This window comes from Triticum aestivum, chromosome 4B, assembly GCF_018294505.1.
Source record: "Triticum aestivum cultivar Chinese Spring chromosome 4B, IWGSC CS RefSeq v2.1, whole genome shotgun sequence".
In the NCBI taxonomy this organism is placed as follows: domain Eukaryota; kingdom Viridiplantae; phylum Streptophyta; class Magnoliopsida; order Poales; family Poaceae; genus Triticum; species Triticum aestivum.
In genome coordinates this window covers 367,427,206-367,442,953 of record NC_057804.1, presented here as the reverse complement: position 1 = coordinate 367,442,953, position 15,748 = coordinate 367,427,206, and positions in this window count along the sequence as shown.

Genomic DNA, 15,748 nt, shown 5'->3' with positions numbered 1-15,748 from the left:
CCTTTGCCTGATCGCCGGCGCCGGCGTGCGCCACGCGCGCCCAGTGCCCTCGGGCATACGCCCGCCCGAGTGGCGCCTGCCCCCCTGCACACGGCGCCCGTTGCTCGCTACGCCCCTCGGGCGCACGCCCGCACCCGAATGCCCAAACCCACTAACCCCCTGTGCCACTGACCAGAGGGGCCCGCCCCCAGGACGATAAAAAAAAAGAAAAGAAAAATAATAATAAAAATAAAATAAATAGATAATAATAATTAAAATATTAATTAATTAATTAAGTAATTAATTAAGTTAATTAATCCTGATTAGATTAATCTAATCACTAATTAAACTAATTAATCTGTTTTAGTTAATCATAGTGACTGACAGGTGGGTCCCCCTGGACCCACTGGTCAAGTTGACCAGTCAACCCTGTTAACTGCTGACATCAGCATGACATCATGCTGATGTCATTAATCCATTTTTCGAATTAAATTAAATAATTAATTAAATTCCAAAAACTAATAAAATCTTTAGAAAATCATATCTTTTAATCCGTGACTCGGATTAAATTATTTTTAACATGAAAGTTGCTCAGAACGACGAGACGAACCCGGATACGCAGCCCGTTCGTCCACCACACACCCCTAACATATCAAACACGCAACTTTCCCCCTCTGGTTCATCTGTCCGAAAACGCGAAACACCGGGAATACTTTCCCGGATGTTTTCCCCCTTCGTCGGTACCACCTCATACCACGTTAGGGTACACCGAACACCGCGTATTGCCTTGTTATATTTTGTGATGCTTTGTTTGCTCTGTATTCATTATTTCTTCCCCCTCTTCTCTCCGGTAGACTACGAGACCGACGCTGCTGCTGACCAGTTCGACTACGGAGTTGACGACCCCTCTCTCTTGCCAGAGCAACCAGGCAAGCCCCCCCTTTGATCACCAGATATCGCCTATTCTACTCTATACTGCTTGCATTAGAGTAGTGTAGCATGTTACTGCTTTCCGTTATTCCTATCCTGATGCATAGCCTGTCCTTGCTACTACTGTTGTTACCATTACCTGCTATCCTACTGCTTAGTATAGGATGCTAGTGTTCCATCAGTGGCCCTACACTCTTGTCCGTCTGCCATGCTATACTACTGGGCTGTGATCACTTCGGGAGGTGATCACGGGCATATACTATATACTTTACACTGTTACATTACTGGTGATACTGTTTGGAGATGGGGGCTGAAGGGGCAGGTGGCTCCATCCAGGTAGTGGTGGGCCTGAGTTCCCGACGGCCCCCGACTGTTACTTTGTGGCGGAGCGACAGGGCAGGTTGAGACCACCTAGGAGACAGGTGGGCCTGGTCCTGTTCGGCGTTCGCGGATACTTAACACGCTTAACGAGATCTTGGTATTTGATCTGAGTCTGGCTACGAGCCTATACGCACTAACCATCTACGTGGGAGTAGTTATGGGTATCCCGACGTCGTGGTATCAGCCGAAGCACTTCGTGACGTCAGCGACTGAGCGGCGCGCGCCGGGTTGGACTGCGTTAACGCAACTTCCTTTGTAATGGAGGTTGCTAGGTCTGCTCACCGGCCGCGTACGCAACGTGCAGGTGTGCAATGGGCGATGGGCCCAGACCCTGCGCGCATAGGATTTAGACCGGCGTGCTGACCTCTCTGTTGTGCCTAGGTGGGGCTGCGACGTGTTGATCTTCCGAGGCCGGGCATGACCCAGGAAAGTGTGTCCGGCCAAATGGGATCGAGCGTGTTGGGCTATGTGGTGCACCCCTGCAGGGAAGTTAATCTATTCGAATAGCCGTGATCTTCGGTAACAGGACGACTTGGAGTTGTACCTTGACCTTATGACAACTAGAACCGGATACTTAATAAAACACACCCTTCCAAGTTCCACAGACAACCCGGTGATCGCTTTTCTACAGGGCGACGAGAGGAGGATCGCCGGGTAGGGTTATGCTATGCGATGCTACTTGGAGATGCTGCTTGGAGATGCTACTTGAAGATGCTACATGGAGGACTTCAATCTACTCTCTCCTACATGCTGCAAGACGGAGGCTGCCAGAAGCGTAGTCTTCGATAAGACTAGCTATCCCCCTCTTATTCTGGCATTCTGCAGTTCAGTCCACTGATATGGCCCTTTACACATATACCCATGCATATGTAGTGTAGCTCCTTGCTTGCGAGTACTTTGGATGAGTACTCACGGTTGCTTTCTCTCCCCTTTTCCCCCTTTCCTTTCTTTCTGGTTGTCGCAACCAGATGCTGGAGTCCAGGAGCCAGACGCCACCGTCGACGACGACCCCTACTACACCGGAGGTGCCTACTACTACGTGCAGGCTGCTGACGACGACCAGGAGTAGTTTAGGAGGATCCCAGGCAGGAGGCCTGCGCCTCTTTCGATCTGTATCCCAGTTTGTGCTAGCCTTCTTAAGGCAAACTTGTTTAACTTATGTCTGTACTCAGATATTATTGCTTCCGCTGACTCGTCTATGATCGAGCACTTGTATTCGAGCCCTCGAGGCCCCTGGCTTGTATTATGATGTTTGTATGACTTATTTTATTTGTAGAGTTGTGTTGTGATATCTTCCCGTGAGTCCCTGATCTTGATCGTACACATTTGCGTGCATGATTAGTGTACGATTGAATCGGGGGCGTCACAAGTTGGTATCAGAGCCGACTGCCTGTAGGAATCCCCCTTTCCAACTCCTTGGCCGAAGTTGAGTCTAGACTTTACAAAACTTTTACTAACATGGCTGTGCGGCCCATAGGCCCACGTCGCCATTGGGTGGTATTAGGATCTTTTACTCCTCGTCTATACTCTGGGATTCTGATCTCTCTTCTATTCGGGTTAAATGATTTTGCTAAAATCTAACTCTAGGTTCTCACTACCACTTCCTGCCGGAGAACCTTTTCATTACGGATGGTCGACTGCTTCAATGGAATATTCTGACAATACTCTCCGATATTTTCTTGAGACCTTATGCCTATTGCTTTTGCAATTCCCTACCACCGAAAAATCCCTATGGATAAATACCTACACCTATCATTTTTACTTTTATTCCCAGTTGGTCTTGTTATTACAAGATACCCCGAAATACTCGTCATTGTTTCGATAATCCTTTGAGCTTAATGCCTTGCTGTTCTTTGTCACCTGAATACCCCTACGGATAATTCTCACACTTATCGAGTATCCGCTCATCTCACAGTTGTTCATGTGTTTCACAATGGTCATTGAGATACTATTCAATCCTCCAAAAATCCTTAGTAGCTTATTGCTCTGCAATACTTGTCTGCTTGCATGATGGATGCTTTCCATATGTCTGACAATATTCGTTAGTATCCTTAGGCACCATCATTTTGATCCCTTTGATTCAACATGAGTGCGAATGCATGCAATCATCAGTTGATCCTTTTAATTATCTTTCCGGCTCAAACGTCATTTTAAACATGAGCTGGTTCTCAATAAATCCAATTGTCGTCGATTTTACCCCTAAGGATATTCAACTTATCCATCCCTAATCAGAACATTGCTTCTGATCCCTTGATTTGAAAATCATAATTCCTTTGCATTTGAACTCTGAATTAGTCAGTTGTTTCTAAAGTCTGATCTCCTTGCATTGTTTCTCCCTCTGGTTGAGTATCGATGCTCACACCAGATCCCTTGAGGACCACCAGATCATTTGTTGGATTTTATCCGACAGCGTCCTTCATATTCAATAAGTCTGTGAGCCTTTTCCTCAGATACATAATGCCTTTGGTAAATTGTATCCTCTGCTTTCTCAAGCATGCTCTACTATCGAGCTTGTGTTAATTATTCTTGAAATTTGTGGTATATACTCCTAAGATGCCCTGATGGGCTGGACCTATACCTTCTCTAAACTGTGTGAACTCGAAAGTTTTCACGAGTCACACACTTCTGGTATTTTGCCAGATAAAATTTCAACACTACAACTTCCTTGAATGTGAGAAGTGAATGAAAGGTTATGCATGAACGAAGTAGGAGTCGACCTTGAACTTTGTGTTCATGCCCATAGACACGATGTAGATCCTATCATAGAAGTTTCTTGCAATATTAACTATTCCCTTGATATGACATCATCTGGTATCTATGTATTGATCATTTGCAATCATGATCCCGACCACATTTTCTCCTTGGTTCCATTTCTCAGACAAGTTAAAGCAATTGTCTTTTGTTGATTGATACATCTCTGCAACCTCTACTTTTGATCTTCCTTGAGTATTAACCTCTGATATCTCGAGTACCGTGTTACTTCCTGCGAGTCTTCATCTAGTATTGTTTCTCGCCGATCTCGGATCCCCCCAGGTTCTGAGTTATTAGTCACTCAAGAACACCGATAAGTGAATCGATTCCGCACTCTGATTCAATAACTCTAAGTAATTCTTGTTGCTTACGAGTTTAATAATCCTTCAAGTCATTCCTAGCCTGATCGGCCATATCATTATCGTGCAAAAATATAACTGTGCTACCTGGTCCTTCTTCCCGGAGCAAAATTTTCGATGATGAGCTAAGCTTACATCGATCTTCCTCGTCATAACACTTCGCCTTGAACTACGAGCTTGTTTCGAGTTTGTGTCTTAACCATGGTTCCAATAACCTTTCGCTTCATCACCCCTTTCAACTTGATGTCATCGCCGATCGATTACATCTTCATGAGATCTCTTGACAAATGTGTCGTGATCATCATGAGCATTATGAGCTCTTCCAGGATATCGATTGAATTCATGATGAGAAATACCATCCTTGCCCTCGGTGATCTGTATTATCATCGACCACTTTATTGACTTCCCTCCAACACAAACTTGTCGTGTTTTGTGTTATACCTTGAGTTCCTTGCTATCCAGCATCTGTTCTTATTTACCTTGGAGTATTACCCTTTATATGTCAAGAGTGTGGCAAGAAATTCACCACCCTTAAGAATTCTTGACACAAGTGATACTTATTAACACCACCATTCTTTCCTTGGTCCTCGTGTTGTTTCTAACTGGAAAACCGACAAATGGTCTGTGAGGTGTAAATTCTAAACTTCTAGCAACCCTATTGCTTTGAAGTTTATTACTTATTGAATCATCATTCGAACATTGATCGTGCTACCTAGTCCAGATTCCTGGGTACACCCTTCTATCATTGTTTAGTTGTGTATGTTTCCCTCGAGCATACATCATTATATCATTTGATCCGCCAAATGATTATCTCCTTGTTCACATAATTGTGGAAATCCATCTTTTTGGAATTCTCGATGAATGGTCGCTGAGTCCATCATCTACATCCTCATCTTCTCCTTGGTTAATGACGAACTATTGTTTCGAAACTTGCTTCTATAGTTCATTTCCCGAGAATCTTACAATGTCATCTCGCCAATTGTGTTACACCTTTTCTTCTCAGACATCCTGAGTCTGACATATCCTAACACCAATCAGATCTGAATCTCGGTCAGATATGATGGTTGCGATATATTTTCAAGAGTTATAACAATGGTCTTTATGTGACCGGTAAGGTGATGACATGCCTAGCGCACCGGGCCGGAGGACCCATTGTTATAGTTTTCCTTTTTAGCAAGGTTAATCATTCTTCCATGAGGAAATTGTAAGACTTATTCTATAGGTTGTTTCCGATGGATCCTTTGTATCCAAAGTCTGGCATTTGATTGAAGACCATGTCAATGCTATCTCGAAGCATGTCTGTGGTACTCCGAATTTCAACAAGAACATTTGAAGCCAATGCTAAATGTTTCTTACTAAATTATCCAAACACCGTTGTATGGGTAATGTCATGATACTCTCTCCCCTTTCCTAAAGGGTTTTCTACGTTGTATCCTGTCATGGATATCATGCTCTGCTTGTCCTTGGGGAGGATATACCCTTGAAATATGTGTTTAAACACATTTTCCTTTCCATTGTTCTGTTAATCTGATGCTCACATTTCCTTTACATTGGTTTGTTTAGCCTTTCCGGTGATCTATATGATCTAAGCAGCAATATTCTACTGCTTATGTAAACACATAGGTGCCCAACCGTGTCGGTAAGACCCTGTTACTATTATTGATGACTTCCCGGTAGCCACCGATGGACGAGAACTTTGCCTATTGGTCCGCCTCGCTTCAACGAGCAGGAAAATGGTTCTCTTCGTCCCTCGCCCTTGGTACCGACATTGTTGCCGACATAATCGACAGGTTACCCTCTGACATGCCTTGCTTACATGATTGTGCAAGACGTCACCGCCTTTCCTACTTTTAACCCACATGGTGGGCCCATAACCCACAGGTCCCAGGATCAAAACCTGACTCTCTTGTACCCCCATGTTCCCAAGGTTATTCCTTGCGCGTGTTCTCGTATGTAATTCACGAGCCACCTTCCGATGAGATCATCAATTCTGGTATCAGACGCAATACTTATTCCCATTTCTCTGAACCCCTTTCACACTTCGTTTCAGGCAACGAACGATTGCCTATGCGTTTGAAACTTCTATTTTGCACCTTCTTACTTTGCTCTCGATATTGTCTTAAATTTCAATTCGAGAGTTACTTTCCGCCACCTTCCTCGTTGTTGTCTACCAGATAGTCTACCCCGCAGAGGTCCATTCTTCCGGTATACCCCCTTATTCTTTCGTTAGTATGATGAAGACTCCGGAGAAAGGATGATGACTTCACCATGATGACCTGAAGCAAAGAAATGAAGACGTCAATGTAATGGATCGACCTCTTCGAGGAGAGCAACCAAAGACAAGAAGATCCGTTAGACTTTCATAACCAGGACTTCCCCCTTACTACCTCTTAAATCTCGGGACGAGATTTCTTGTAGTGGAGGAGAATTGTGACGCCCGGATAATTAGGCTACAGTAATCCCATGTTAACGATGCCATGTCACTTTGATTACTGTTAGTAATCTCGCGTTAGTTCGAAACGATTCAAATTCAAAATCAAAATCAAGCAAACAATAAAAGTTTTTCAAAATTTAAAACAAAAGTGTTCGGGAGATGCCATATTTTACATAGGTCAATATGGTGTAATAAACACAATTTTATAAACTGCCTAAGTATTTTAAAATAAATAAAGACAGAAAAGGAAAATAAATAAAAGAAAGAAACTAACAGAACAAAAAAAATATAAAAGGACTCCCCCCCACTGGGCCAGCTGGCCCAGCTGTTAGCCAGGCCGGCCCAGCTGCTGGCCAGCCCAACTGGCCCCAACCGGCTCACCCCGCGCCTGGCCTATATGGCCCCTCACCCCGAAACCCTAACCCATTCCCCACTTCACCCCCCACTCCCCACGATCTCCACCCTCTCCTCCAGCGCCGCCAGGGGAGAGCCCCGCGCGTGACCCCCCCACCTCTCTCGCTCGCTGACACGCCCCCCCCGATCTGAACTGGGGCTCGGCCCCAACACCTCCCGTCGCCCTCGCCATGACGCTGCCACTCGAGTGCCTCGTCACCGTCGCGCCCCCGACGCTGGTGCCCATCTGCGTCGCCTCCTTGCCCCTTCTTCTCCGTCGCGCGACGCCCGCCTGAGGCCTCTGCCTCGCCGTCGCCGACCAACGTCCTCGTCGCCGGAAACGCATCCCCGGCCCCTCCCCGAGCCGACTTTTGCACAACTACAGGCCCCGGTGAGGCCTCGTCCGTCTTTGCTCCGTTCCCCTGTGATCCGGTCGACGTAGGTCGCTTCCTGCACCCCCCCGCTCCGGCCACCTCTTGCGGTCATCGCCCCGCACGCGCCCGGTGGCCATGCTCGCGCATCGGACGCACCCCGGTCGTGCACGTCGCTCCCTGGACGTGCCCAGGCGCGCACCCGCCGCCACCGCAGTCGGCCCTCCACCGCCTCCCTTTGCCTGATCGCCGGCGCCGGCGTGCGCCACGCGCGCCCAGTGCCCTCGGGCATACGCCCGCCCGAGTGGCGCCTGCCCCCCTGCACACGGCGCCCGTTGCCCGCTACGCCCCTCGGGCGCACGCCCGCACCCGAATGCCCAAACCCACTAACCCCCTGTGCCACTGACCAGAGGGGCCCGCCCCCAGGACGATAAAAAAAAGAAAAGAAAAATAATAATAAAAATAAAATAAATAGATAATAATAATTAAAATATTAATTAATTAATTAAGTAATTAATTAAGTTAATTAATCCTGATTAGATTAATCTAATCACTAATTAAACTAATTAATCTGTTTTAGTTAATCATAGTGACTGACAGGTGGGTCCCCCTGGACCCACTGGTCAGGTTGACCAGTCAACCATGTTGACTGCTGACATCAGCATGACATCATGCTGATGTCATTAATCCATTTTTCGAATTAAATTAAATAATTAATTAAATTCCAAAAACTAATAAAATCTTTAGAAAATCATATCTTTTAATCCGTGACTCGGATTAAATTATTTTTAACATGAAAGTTGCTCAGAACGACGAGACGAACCCGGATACGCAGCCCGTTCGTCCACCACACACCCCTAACATATCAAACACGCAACTTTCCCCCTCTGGTTCATCTGTCCGAAAACGCGAAACACCGGGAATACTTTCCCGGATGTTTTCCCCCTTCGTCGGTACCACCTCATACCACGTTAGGGCACACCGAACACCGCGTATTGCCTTGTTATATTTTGTGATGCTTTGTTTGCTCTGTATTCATTATTTCTTCCCCCTCTTCTCTCCGGTAGACTACGAGACCGACGCTGCTGCTGACCAGTTCGACTACGGAGTTGACGACCCCTCTCTCTTGCCAGAGCAACCAGGCAAGCCCCCCCTTTGATCACCAGATATCGCCTATTCTACTCTATACTGCTTGCATTAGAGTAGTGTAGCATGTTACTGCTTTCCGTTATTCCTATCCTGATGCATAGCCTGTCCTTGCTACTACTGTTGTTACCATTACCTGCTATCCTACTGCTTAGTATAGGATGCTAGTGTTCCATCAGTGGCCCTACACTCTTGTCCGTCTGCCATGCTATACTACTGGGCTGTGATCACTTCGGGAGGTGATCACGGGCATATACTATATACTTTACACTGTTACATTACTGGTGATACTGTTTGGAGATGGGGGCTGAAGGGGCAGGTGACTCCATCCAGGTAGTGGTGGGCCTGAGTTCCCGACGGCCCCCGACTGTTACTTTGTGGCGGAGTGACAGGGCAGGTTGAGACCACCTAGGAGACAGGTGGGCCTGGTCCTGTTCGGCGTTCGCGGATACTTAACACGCTTAACGAGATCTTGGTATTTGATCTGAGTCTGGCTACGAGCCTATACGCACTAACCATCTACGTGGGAGTAGTTATGGGTATCCCGACGTCGTGGTATCAGCCGAAGCACTTCGTGACGTCAGCGACTAAGCGGCGCGCGCCGGGTTGGACTGCGTTAACGCAACTTCCTTTGTAATGGAGGTTGCTAGGTCTGCTCACCGGCCGCGTACGCAACGTGCAGGTGTGCAATGGGCGATGGGCCCAGACCCCTGCGCGCATAGGATTTAGACCGGCGTGCTGACCTCTCTGTTGTGCCTAGGTGGGGCTGCGACGTGTTGATCTTCCGAGGCCTGGCATGACCCAGGAAAGTGTGTCCGGCCAAATGGGATCGAGCGTGTTGGGCTATGTGGTGCACCCCTGCAGGGAAGTTAATCTATTCGAATAGCCGTGATCTTCGGTAACAGGACGACTTGGAGTTGTACCTTGACCTTATGACAACTAGAACCGGATACTTAATAAAACACACCCTTCCAAGTTCCACAGACAACCAGATGATCGCTTTTCTACAGGGCGACGAGAGGAGGATCGCCGGGTAGGGTTATGCTATGCGATGCTACTTGGAGATGCTGCTTGGAGATGCTACTTGAAGATGCTACATGGAGGACTTCAATCTACTCTCTCCTACATGCTGCAAGACGGAGGCTGCCAGAAGCGTAGTCTTCGATAAGACTAGCTATCCCCCTCTTATTCTGGCATTCTGCAGTTCAGTCCACTGATATGGCCCTTTACACATATACCCATGCATATGTAGTGTAGCTCCTTGCTTGCGAGTACTTTGGATGAGTACTCACGGTTGCTTTCTCTCCCCTTTTCCCCCTTTCCTTTCTTTCTGGTAGTCGCAACCAGATGCTGGAGTCCAGGAGCCAGACGCCACCGTCGACGACGACCCCTACTACACCGGAGGTGCCTACTACTACGTGCAGGCTGCTGACGACGACCAGGAGTAGTTTAGGAGGATCCCAGGCAGGAGGCCTGCGCCTCTTTCGATCTGTATCCCAGTTTGTGCTAGCCTTCTTAAGGCAAACTTGTTTAACTTATGTCTGTACTCAGATATTGTTGCTTCCGCTGACTCGTCTATGATCGAGCACTTGTATTCGAGCCCTCGAGGCCCCTGGCTTGTATTATGATGTTTGTATGACTTATTTTATTTGTAGAGTTGTGTTGTGATATCTTCCCGTGAGTCCCTGATCTTGATCGTACACATTTGCGTGCATGATTAGTGTACGATTGAATCGGGGGCGTCACAGATCGGCACCCTCGCAAGTTTGGCGTGCAATCCTCGAAGGGCGGGACACTATGAAACAGGGCCTGGTTTGGTGCATTGGTGATGGCCAGATGACACAAATCTGGCAACACAATTGGCTCCCTCGACCTCATAACATGCGACCAATCACAAGCAGAATCCCAAACCCTCCACATCTTGTGGGGGAGTTAATCCTACCGGATGCAACTTGGGATTGAACTACTATCCAGGAGGTTTTCTTGCCAGTTGATGCTGCGGCCATCCTCTCCATACCGCTCTGCACCAGACATATCGAGGACTTCTGGTCATGGACACATGAGAAGAATGGGATCTTCTCGGTTCGCTCTGCATACAGAATGTTGATCAACACAAAACATACCCGGGAAGCATGGTTGGAAGGAAGAGCTGACACTTCAAACTCGGAAGCAAAGCAAAAACAATGGTCAAGGCTTTGGAAGATTTCTGTTCCTTCAAAAGTCAAAATCTTCCTATGGCGTTTGGCGCAGCAGTCCATCCCTACGGCCGATCTTCTCCACCAGCGGAATATGTCAACGGTTGACACTTGTGGCATCTGTGGAGCAGCGGACTCTTGGCAGCACTCATTGCTCCATTGCAATGTGGCCAGGTCCGTTTGGGCACTTCAACCCATGGAGACATTCCAAGTCTTGGAGGAGACTACGGAACCGGATGCAAAAAGGTGGATCTTCGCTCTGATTGAGGCTCTCCCGACCAGGTGTTCACTCAAGTTTTGGTCACACTCTGGGCCATCTGGCATGCAAAACGGCAGGCACTACATCAAAACATATTCCAAAGTCCAATGGCCACACACATGTTCGTGACCAAGTATCTCAGAGAGCTGGAAGATTGTAAACCGAAGGAGATGTGTCGCCAGACTACGGCTCCCAGAAGCTGGGCCAGATGGATACGGCCTCCCCAGGGTTTTGCAAAAATAAGAGTTGATGGTGCGGTAAACAAAGCAAACAATGAGGGATCCTATAGCGCTGTTTGCAGGGACGAGGAAGGTATGTACTTGGGATCTTCAGTAATACGGTGTGTTGGAGTCACCGATCCAACTACATTAGAGACCCTGGCATGTCGTGAAGCTTTGGCCCTTGCTTTGGATTTGTCGCTAACCCATGTGGAGATTGCCTCAGATTGCAAAAACGCTGTTCAAGACATTAACCTTGGTACGGGAGGAATGAACGCGAGCATTGTGAAGGAGATTAGACAGTCAATTACTCTTTTTCATAGTTGTGCCTTCATCTTTGAAGGTAGAGTATCAAATCAAGAGGCTCATAGCCTTGCTAAACACGCTTTTGGTCTGGATCCGGGGCGCCATGTGTGGCTTTTAAACCCCCCAGACGTCAACGCTATCTCTATGAACATCATTGATTAATAAAGCGAGTGTGTTTAGACTAAAAAAACTATTTGATGATCATGTTTCATAGAACTTACATGGTTACAGTTGTTGTGTAACAAATACTTACATTCCAAAACTCCGGCACAAGTCACAACACAACTGACCGATTCTCCTTTTTGGAATGGCTAATGAGGACAAAGGACTCCTTCTTCAATAGGAGCAAATTCATAGTTGGGAACGAAAATAGTACTAGATTCTGGGAATATACCTGGCTGGGAGAATCACCATTAACCTTACAGTATTCTTCCCTTTACAACATTGCACAACGAAAAGAGGTATTCATTAGTACAGTGTTGGGTTATGTTCCTCTCAATATTCAGTTTAGGCGTACACAGGTGGGGGAACGACGGGAAGATGGTTGCATCTTGATGCGTGGGTTAATGGAGATTAACCTTTCTGATGCGCCAGATTCTTTACTCAGAAAGTTATCCGTGTCGGGTGTATTCTCGGTTGAGTCCATGTATATAGACTTAATAAACACCGGACCTATCCCGAGGTCGCTTCACATTTAAAAAATCAAGGTGCAATTAAAAATCAAGGTATTTATGTGGTTTGTGCATAAGGGAGTAATTTTGACAAAGTATAACTTGGCAAAGTGTAGTTGAGAGGATAGTAAACGGTGTTGCTTTTGTGAATGGGGCGAACCAATACAACATCTTTTTCTCCAATGCCCACTTGCCAAGTTATTGTGGCGGACCATTCATGTGTTCTTTAATATATCCCGCCGGCACTTTATCAAATTTATTTGCGACTTGGTTAACTTGCGTAGAGCCTAAGGCGGCGGCACATATTCGAGTTGTAGTGTGTGCATTACTTTGGGCTATATGAAATTGTCGGAATGATGTTGCCTTTAACAGACAAGCCATCACAATTTTTTTTGCTAGTTATCTTCAGGACGACGTGTAGTTACTTAGAGCATCTCTAGCAGAGCCCTCAAACCTCCAAACCCTTATAAATAACTGTTTTTTTACAGTTTGCGAGCAAAAAATCGCGTAGACTAGAACCCCTTAACCCTCAAACCCTTAAAAATTTTTAAGGGTCCAACCCTCAAACCCTCTCCCAACCCTCGAATGTAAGGGTTGGGGAGCAAAACCTACCCCCCTCATTTGGCGGTTATCCTCCCAACTCCCAACTCCCGCGCCCACGCCCGCGTCCGCCGCTGCTAGTCGCCCCCCCCCCCCCCCGCCGCCGGCCGCCCCGTCGACCTCCCGCGCGTCCGCGCCCGCCCTCCGCCCCCAGCCGCCGGCCTCTCCTCCACCTCCTCCCAGCCGCGGCCGCGCTCGCCCCGCCCCCGGCAGTCGCCATCCGTCCCGCCGCCCGCCGCCCCACCGGCTTCTACTCCCGCGCGCCTGCCCTCCGCCTCCGCCTCCCGCCCCCGACCTCTCCTCCTCCCGCGCCCCTCCGACTCCACGCCCTCCGCCTCGACCCGCCGCCACCGCCCTCCGGCCCGTGCCCGCTCCCGCGCCTTCCGCCTCCCGCCCCCGCGCCCTCCGCCTCCGCCTCCCACCCCCTGGCCACTGCCCTCCGCCCGCGCCCGCCCTGCCCTCCGCCCTCCGCCCCCGCGCTGCCCTCCACCCGTCGTGCACGAGGTGCTCAACGGTATGCCCGCAATGACAATGTCGTTCATGGGGAATATTCCGTTATAAGGGTTGGGTTTGAGGTTCTAATCTTTGCCCCTGTTTTTCAACCCGTAAAAGTGCACAAAAAGACCATTTTTGGACCCTTAAAACGCTAGTGAGGGTTTGATGGTTTGAGGGTTCTACTAGACATGCTCTTAGCCATGCAGACCACAGGGAGCTTATGGATATTGAGTGCAACCGGTGGGGGATGGTCGCACAAGATACTTACAACTCAGGCTGGCAATGGGGATTACCCAGGCGGGTATTGCACTCCCATCCCCATCCCCGCGACTGCCACCCCATGCTCGTCCCCATCCCCATACCCGCCCGCGGGGATAAATTTTTTTCCATCCCCATCCTCGTCGGGTTTTTAGTCCCCATGGGAAAACCCATACATGCAGTCAACAACCTGCCTCTACACCATTTAAGTAGAAAAAACAACATTTCAACACAATAAACAAAATGTTGTGACTAGGTTAGCGATTTCATTGGGTTTTTTGCGCCAAAGGGGCGGGAATAGTGGAAACTTGGGTTGGCATGGTCAGGAATTACCGGGGGTCTATCAATTTTAGGGCCCGCATGTAAGGCACTCACGGGTAAGGTGGGTAACGGGTATGGGCAATGCTATCCCATCCCCATCTCCATCTTGCGAGTTGGGTAAGATATTTGACCCACCAACTTCCTCGTGGGCACAAAAACTGGCACATCCCTATGCCCTAATAGAGTAATTATCCACGAGAACACGAGTAATGGTTAAACATTGTCATCTTTGTATAAGTGCTTGCTCTAGCCAAAGCAATCAAAAGACCGATCTGATGGAAGAGACTAGGCAGCACATTATACCTCAACACTCCCCCTGATGTGTGGCTCCCTGAAAGCACAAGTGCTCCCTAGGTGGTTTTGGTAATTAATGTCAACATATCTCTTGTTGGACTAACACTTTTATCTAGTATGTTTCAGATAAGTTCAACAATGGAGTGGCATGGACTAAAGGATGTGGGAATTCCTTCTAGATGCTAAGGACAAAGGATTGGCTCAAGCTTCAAGCTCAAGACTCTTCATTTTATATTTTAGTGATCCAAGATCACATTGAGTCTATAAGAAAAGCCAATACTATCAAGAAGGGATGAGGTGTTGCTTAATGAGTTTCTTGCTCCATAGTGCTTAGTGATATGCTCCAAAACCCTCAACTACTTTCCCACTTCCACACATATGACCTATACTCAAAGTCAAACTCGGCCCTACCGATTCTTTCTATCCGGCGCCACCGAGTTCAGATGTCATAGCCACTGCCACAAACCCTAGACAAATCGATCTCACCGATAGGGATCTCGGTCTCACCGAGATGGGATTGTAATCTCTCTGTGTATGTCCATTACCAAAATCAGTTTCACCGAGTTTAAGCAATCGGTACTACCGAGACTACAATGCAAACTTCCTGGTTGACTCATTACCAAAATCGGTCCCACCGAGTTTGTGTAATCGGTCCAACCGAGTTTGCCTGACCAACTCTTTGGTTAGCTAATTACCAAAATCGGTCTCACCGAGTTTGTGTAATCGGTCTCATCGAGATTACGTTATGCCCTAACACTAACCATATCGGTCCTACCGAGTTGCATATTGGTCCCACCGGAAATCCTAACGGTCACTAGATTTGCCAAATCGGTCCGACCGAGTTTGTTGATTCGGTCCCACCGAGTTTGGTAAATTGTGTGTAACGGTTAGATTTTGTGTGGAGGCTATATATACCCCTCCAACCCCTCTTCATTCGTGGAGAGAGCCATCAGAACGAACCTACACTTCCAACATACATTTTCTGAGAGAGAACTACCTACTCATGTGTTGAGGCCAAGATATTCCATTCCTACCATATGAATCTTGATCTCTAGCCTTCCCCAAGTTGCTTTCCACTCAAATCTTCTTTCCACCAGATCCAAATCCTATGAGAGAGAGTTGAGTGTTGGGGAGACTATCATTTGAAGCACAAGAGCAAGGAGTTCATCATCAACGCACCATTTGTTACTTCTTGGAGAGTGGTGTCTCCTAGATTGGCTAGGTGTCACTTGGGAGCCTCCGACAAGATTGTGGAGTTGAACCAAGGAGTTTGTAAGGGCAAGGAGATCGCCTACTTCGTGAAGATCTACCGCTAGTGAGGCAAGTCCTTCGTGGGCGACGGCCATGGTGGGATAGACAAGGTTGCTTCTTCGTGGACCCTTCGTGG